Genomic DNA, 7,278 nt, shown 5'->3' with positions numbered 1-7,278 from the left:
TTGGTATTTTGTAGGATATTGTTCTGTATTGTGTAATATGTAGTCGGTGTATATTTTGTCTTGTTTCCAAAGCCTGTCTTTTAAAGAGCAGCTCAAAAATTTGTCATCTGGTTCTTGCAATAAAGCTGAATAGATATGAAAATACTCCTACTGATGTCTCTAGCAGTACTTTTCACAATCTTCCCTGATTCTCCAACTTTCAAGGTCAGTTCACTCCTTATTTATTGAACCAAACTTTGTGCAGCGACTTGGGATTTTGGCTGATTTTCTCTTTGTTCCAGAACAGTTTTGCCTGGGCTTTAAACCCACCTGAGGATAAGAAATCTATTCTAAGCCACGGCAAGGACAGAATCTCCTCTGCTGGTGCTGCAGGGAGAGGGTTAAAATGCTCTCTGTGCAGTGGGTTTTGCTGTGACTCACAGTTCCCACCGACGCTCTGCCCTGGCAGGTTTGCAGTGCCTGCTACAACTCTTTCTCTTGCTCCTGTTGGTTTCATCCTTTCCCTTTTGTGTTTTGTGTTTGAAGGGAAGGTCATAGAGCCTCTCATCTGTGTGGGCTCCCAGCAGAGCAGGAGGGAGCCGAGCGAGAGCCCGAGCTGAGCCGTGCGGGGGGACGGAGGACGCGGACGGGGAAGTTCTAACAGGAACAAAGGAAGCTGGAAGGACCCAGAGGTTTAAGCCACAACCCTTTGGAAGCAAGAGGTCAGCCAAAGGTTTAAAATTGTATATAGTTTTCTCCTGGCTTTGATGGAAAGTTCTTTTAAAGCCCAGCTGGAAGAAAGGATTCAAAGCGATGGGAGGGTTTGCAGGAGCACTGATTTTTCTGCCTGATCATCAGTATTGCACACTTTGCAATACCTGAAGTCTTCTGCTTTGCAATACCTGAAGTCTTTTGCTTTGCTCCTCAGAAGTCTGTGGAGAGAGGAGTAAATTATACCCTACAATGACAAATTGACTGTGTGAGCAAAGTGCACACACAGGAAATTAATTATAGCAACTTCACCTGGGAAGATTTCCTCCTTCCTTCCTCCACACAAAGAGAGGCTGTGCAAATGTTGCCTCTCAGAGCTCCCAGCACTGTCAGCCTTCCCTTTGTGCAGCTCCACGCTGTGCTTTGAACACAGGGCAGGGAATGTGGAGAGGTGACACTTGCTTTGAGCTGAGAATGACTCCCCAGCACCCAGGGCTGAGGGGACCAGCAGCACTTGGAATCTTTATAAGTAACACAGTGTTGGTGGAACGCATCAAATATCTCCTCTTCTCGTTTGAAAATTCAAATCACAGAATCATGGAGTGGTTTGGGTTGGAAGGGACCTCAAAGCCCATCCAGTCCCACCCCTGCCATGGGCTGGGACACCTTCCACCAGCCCAGGGTGCTCCAACCTGGCCTTGGACACTTCCAGGGATGGGGCAGCCACAGCTTCTCTGGGCACCCTGTGCCAGGGCCTGCCCACCCTCCCAGCCAACAATTCCTTCCTAATATCCCATCTAACCCTTCACTCTGTCATTTTGAAGCCATTCCCCCTTGTTCTGTCATATAAAAACAAATAAAAAATCTCTGGGCTCTTTGCACAAAAGCCTCTGCTTTGGCAATTTCCATTTCTTTACCTTCTCTCCTTTATTTTTTTCTGGCAGCAGAGTTGCAAAAGGGTGATACTCTGACATTCTGTAAAGGACAGCAATCTGATTTTTTTTCTGGCCCAGAATTAATTTTGGTTTCAAACCTGACCCAACAGACATACAAATCTTACTTAAACTTGTCAGATCCAGGCTAAAATATTTCAGTTGATACGGACTGACATTTTTAACTGAGATGTTTGATTTGCAAAAATGTTCTCAATTCCAGCTCTTTCTTTTTTTCTCTTTTTTTTTTCTCCCTCATGAGCTGTGAAGGGAATAGTTTTAGACATGTCACTGCATATTTGAGTGACCAGTGATTCACTTGATTGCTTTACTAGAGCAACACGTGACGTGACTCAATCATGGGGCTTTAAATGCTTCTGGTTTGTAAATGCGAGGACAATATTCATTATTAAATTGAGATCAATAAAGCAGAGCGTCTGCATTGCAAAATTCTGAAGGCTGACAATTTTTTCCTGGAATCAGCTGGAAAAACTCCAGCTCTTCAGAGAGAAAACCCAAACATGTGAAACTTTCACTCCCTCCCTATTTCTGACCACTCCTTAAATAAGAAAGAAATCCTTCTTTCATGGGAAGTAAATAAATACACAGGCAGCTCAATGGACTTCAAAGGGATTAAGTAAGGGAAGGTTTGCACATAAAATACCTAAATTATAGTATTTTGAGCCTGAATTTCTTGATCTTTTAATCATCTGTGAAATAAATCTTGTTTGACATTGGTTGCTCTCATTTAGAAAGCAGATTGCACACCCTGAAATCCCTAGAAAAGTTATATTAATATACTGATTTAATAGTTTTACCCTTCATAAGATACTTTATTATCACCCCATCCATAACCTGAGTTATTTTGCTGATGAAACTTCCATACCCTGTGTTGTTTTCCCATTGCTTTCGTGAGAACTGAATAATAATTTATATCTAAAAGCTTTTTGTTTTCCTTCTAAACTGTAACTACTGGAGGGAAAATATATTTTTATATATATATATATTTAAAGAGATGCAGTTTTATTTTTTTTGGCCTCTCTACAAAACGTCCTCCAAGATTGAAATCAGTTGCAGGGAGGAAAAATCCAAGGCATCTGAGCAGACCCTTGGTGTGCTCTACAACAAATTATTCCAAGCCACTGCAAGTGTTTAGAATGAAAATGAGAAGTGAACCTTGGCCACACCACAGCAAAACTGGGGGTGGTGCTTGAATAAATCTGAGAGGTTGTATCTTGAATCAAGGAAGCCATTGGAATATTGAACTGAACTGGAAGGGTTTGCAAAGATTTTCCATCCACCAGGTGGAAGGTTGTTGGGTTTGGAGAGTTTTTGGATGGAAATGTGAGGGAGGTTGGGATGGGAAGCCTTGGCTTTTCCTGGGCTCTGTGTGTGTGTAACAGGACATTTTGCTCTTGGATTGGGGTCAAACAGCTCAAACAAGGCCCTGTTTTGCAAGGTTTTGGTGTTGAATTCTGCTAAAACCAGTCCGGCTCATCAACCCCAAATTAATATCCTGATAGTGAGGCAAAGATTTGGCAGATCAGCTGCTAAACTGACCTGGGGACTTGACTAAACCAACCCTTTTATACTCTAAAAGCCAAGGCCAGTTCCACACCATCAGATTCTCCCAACTTAACCCTTCTTGGAGCGTGTGGAGTTTCTCCCGTGTGATGGGGACATTCCTCGAGGTTCAGAGAGAGAAATCTGCCCACAGGCTTTTATTTGGTGAGTTACATCAGCCTCTAATTAATGATTATTTCTTGTTGCCAGCTTTAATATAATTGCTTTGATATAATTGCTTTGACATAATTGCTTTGATATAGTGTGCTACCCTATTTTATATTATACTACCAGGGGTTTTAGCTTTTATACTCTGTGGTAAATAATTCTGATTAAGACCTTTTGTCTGATCATTTGTCATGATAAATAATTCATTTGCATTAATATACCCAGCTTGCCATCTTTAACCCTGTGGGACAAAGTTGTACTTAAACTGTTGCCTAAATCTGAGGCTAAGATTGGACCCAGGCTCCTGTCTGAGGAGGAGTTTAGGAGGCAAGGGGGTCCTTTCTCTAATAAACTTTGTCTAAAGCTCCTCTCACCCACAACAGTTTGTGCCCCTGGTTTGCAAACACTTCCACACAGAGTTAGAAAGTTCAATTGGCTGCTGATAGAGAACTAATTTGCAGGGTTTTGATGCACTGCTCAAACTGTTCCTGATAAATAAATTATTGGATGGATCGAGCCCTGAATTTACATATCATGTCTGATGAGAAGTTCTGCATTCATTATTCACAAGTGTTTGATGAACAGCTTCTGAAAAAAGAAATAAACCCAAACACTAACCATGTATTTTTTAGGATGATTGACTCAGCTTTAGTGACAAAACTGCTTTTCCATGATGGAGTATCTAAGCATAAAAAATAGGAGGCAGCTCAATCATAAAAGTGTTGAACCCTGTTATGCAGAAGAGCATTTGTTCAGAAAACTAAAAATATCTATCCCAAGAATAAAGCAGTTATTAATCACTAATGGAAATGAGAGCTGTGGTAGCCGTGGCTGTGGAGTTCATGACCTGTTTAACAGGCTCCCACTGAGCAGCGGAGCTGGAATGTGAGGCTGGTGAAAAAAAGTCCAAAGGCTCCAGGCCATGGAGTCACCATGGACACATTTTGTGATGCCTTCGTGGTCTGTGCTTCGATTGCTAAATTTTAATTAATAAGATAGAAAAATGGTCACAGCAGCACAGATCTATAACTCTGCTAAGGCAGAGGGTGTTGGAAGGTGCATGTTTGGACCTCCATCAGATTGGGCAAAATAAAATGTAACTCCCTGAGACAGCACCAGAAATCTTGAGGAAAACTTGATGTTATGAATGTCTAAAATGCCCCAAACCATGTGAATAAGCAGCAGTGACCTGGTTATGTGAAAAAAAACCAACCCTTACAGAAAAACCCACCTGAGCTGTTTTAATTGATTGTTCAGTCACCTGCAAATGATGCCCCTGGCTATGAAATGCAAATTTGACTCGAAATATTCATCTGACGAGAAAAAGGTCTGTTGTACTTTGAATCTCAATAAGCTTGGCTTGAGAACCCCCTTCTCTGCACACCACAGGTTGTGTATTTATATTTATATTTATATTTATATTTATATTTATATTTATATTTATATTTATATTTATATTTATATTTATATTTATATTTATATTTATATTTATATATGACACAGTAAGGTTGGAAAAGACCTCTGAGCTGGAGTCCAGCCTGTGCCCAAACCCCATCACATCAACCAGACCATGGCACTGAGTGTCATGTGCAGTCTTTCCTTACATGAATATATACAAATTACATCTTTAAATGCAGATTATCATCTATTTTTTTAGTATAGGTGTAATAATGTGGACTTGCAGACAAATCTAAAAGGTCAAAAAGATCCAGCACGTCAATTTTTGCAGTTAGGTGAGAACCTTAACCCTGGGGCAAGCACTACAAATCTGCCCTTTGTAAAGGTACAGAACCCACCTAAGGAGATGAAAAATCACCTTATACTCATATCTTAAGTTATCTGCATTATAGTGTTTATCTTTCTTCCCATGAGAGACAATCTGATATCATGATCTTATTCCACAATCTACTATCTCGTGGTCAAGAAGACCCCTTACATCTCCCTACATAATTTCTTTCCTACTTCAGCTCATTCCTCAAGTATTTATATGTAGTTCAGGCCCCTGGTTACTCATTACTCAGCCAAATTTTACATTCTTAGCTCATCCTCCAGTCTTTAAGTATTTTCCCTGAATGTTTGTTTTAGCTCAGAATGGGATTTGATCGCTAACGAAGAAGAAAGATGATTTTTTTTTTTCAGATTTATGTCTCCTTAAATACATTAAGACAACATCTGTACTCATTTATACAGTGTCAGCGTAGGCAGGAGTATTAAAAAAGGACAGAAATTGGTCTGTGGGGCTTGTGTTGCACTTTAGGCAGAGGTTGGTGATGCGAAGTGACATCCAGCTGAGAACCAGCACAGAGCAGTGAGCCAGAATTACTGTGCCTTTCAAAGGCATAATCCCTTTGTCCTCTGGTTGCTCAAGAGGCAGAGGAGTAACTCTGGTGCAGAAATCAAGGAGTGGTTGTTCACAGTGTGGACATATGGATGAACCAGCTGAAAATAGAAATACATCAGTGTTTTTACGCCACTGAATTAATATTTCTGTGCCCCTTTTCCTCAGTGAAGGAAATCCATGCACTCTGCGTTGTTTTCTGACTTCCCAGGTGCTCAGAAGGTTGTGCTGCTGTGACTCCTCCGAGCTGGCAGCTGGATCTGTGCTCCAGCCCCTTCCCAAAGCTATTAGAGGAAATCTTTCCCATCGACTGGAGCAGTGTGGGAGCCTCCACGGGGCCGTGAGAGCAGCCCAATTTACTGATGTGAGTCGTGGTCCTGCATGAGTGGGACCCTCCTGAAGTCATCTGGTGAAGGAGCAGTGTACAATTCTCAGCTCCAATGGTCTTGGAGTTTGATTGGGGAAGTTAAATGTCGATTTATTTTGGAGCTCTGCAAATCTTTACTGCTGGCTATGAGCAAGTGTTTGGGCAGTGGCGTTGGATGTGCTGCTGAACCCCCAGCCTGAGGCTCTGGGGATGAAGGGAAGAAACTTCTGACAGCTATTTCTGATTTTAAATAAATTCTTCTTTTTTTTTTTTTTTCCCCAAGCACGAGGCAGTTTTAATATTTCTCCAATAACACCTTGCAGAAAGAGCTGGAAAGTGAGTTATGGGGCACAAAACAGCTTAATTTTCCAGGCAGAGGGAGCTACCACAGATGTTGCTTCTTTGCTGCTTCTGCAACACCTTTGCCTTCCCAGGTACGTTATCCCACATTCCTGAGCTCTGCCAGAGCCCAGCAGGTCCTGGAGCCTTGCACAGCCTCTGCTGGCACCTTCCAAATGCTGCAGCAGCCCAAGACTTTTGGGTTTGTCACGGCCTCCAAAGTGCCAAAACCATCCTCAGTCCAGCTCCCACCCCGCCATGCAAAGGCACCTTACGCTCAAATTTAATTATTTCCTTAAATAAACAACCAAGTGAACAAATGTTTGAAAATCACAAACAAACAAACAAACAAAAAACCTCAAACCCCAAATAAAATAAATTTTCAGTGACAGTTCTCATTAGAGCTCTAAAACTTTGGCAACTTTTCCAATCTTTTTTTTTTTTTTTTTTTCCCTCCTCCAGAAATAGCTCCGAAGCGTTGCTGATCTCCAGGAGGTTGATTCCCAGTGCCTGCCACAAGGTGGGGTTTCTGAAATGACGTGCCGAATCTTTGAAGCGTGTTTGATGCAGGTTTGAGGTCTATTTGCGCGCTCAGAGGAGTGGGAGAGGACACACTGCAGAATGAGGCATTGAGGTGGTGTAAACCTCTGCTTTGCAGCCAGGACAGGGACAGGTACAAACCACAGCACAAAGAAATTCAGGGGCCTTGTTTGTGATCAGATTCATAAGCATAAAGTGCTCCCACACTGTGTAAAATCACTCCTTTACAAGGTGTTTTTTATATACACCACGGTTTGGGTTTTATTTGACATGAGACTGCATTTTAGGGACTTGAGCATAACGTTGTCTTTCCTTGTCACAGCTGAACCTGTGTTAAAGGC

The 7,278-nt window shown here is 41.9% G+C and overlaps 1 long non-coding RNA gene across 1 annotated transcript; it reads left to right on the top strand.

Moving 5' to 3' along the window:
- The first annotated feature begins 561 nt into the window (after nt 1–561).
- LOC126636149 (uncharacterized) lies at nt 562–6,912 on the top strand. Its single transcript, XR_007627923.1, has 4 exons — nt 562–701; nt 5,903–6,055; nt 6,342–6,492; nt 6,860–6,912. It is a non-coding gene; the product is annotated as an uncharacterized LOC126636149 (long non-coding RNA).
- Nucleotides 6,913–7,278: the final 366 nt, after the last annotated feature.

This window comes from Myiozetetes cayanensis, unplaced genomic scaffold, assembly GCF_022539395.1.
Source record: "Myiozetetes cayanensis isolate MyiCay16 unplaced genomic scaffold, myiCay2020 scf13, whole genome shotgun sequence".
Classification (NCBI taxonomy): Eukaryota; Metazoa; Chordata; class Aves; order Passeriformes; family Tyrannidae; genus Myiozetetes; species Myiozetetes cayanensis.
The sequence above is the reverse complement of the archived record's forward strand: the minus strand, read 5'-3'. Positions and strand labels throughout refer to the sequence as shown.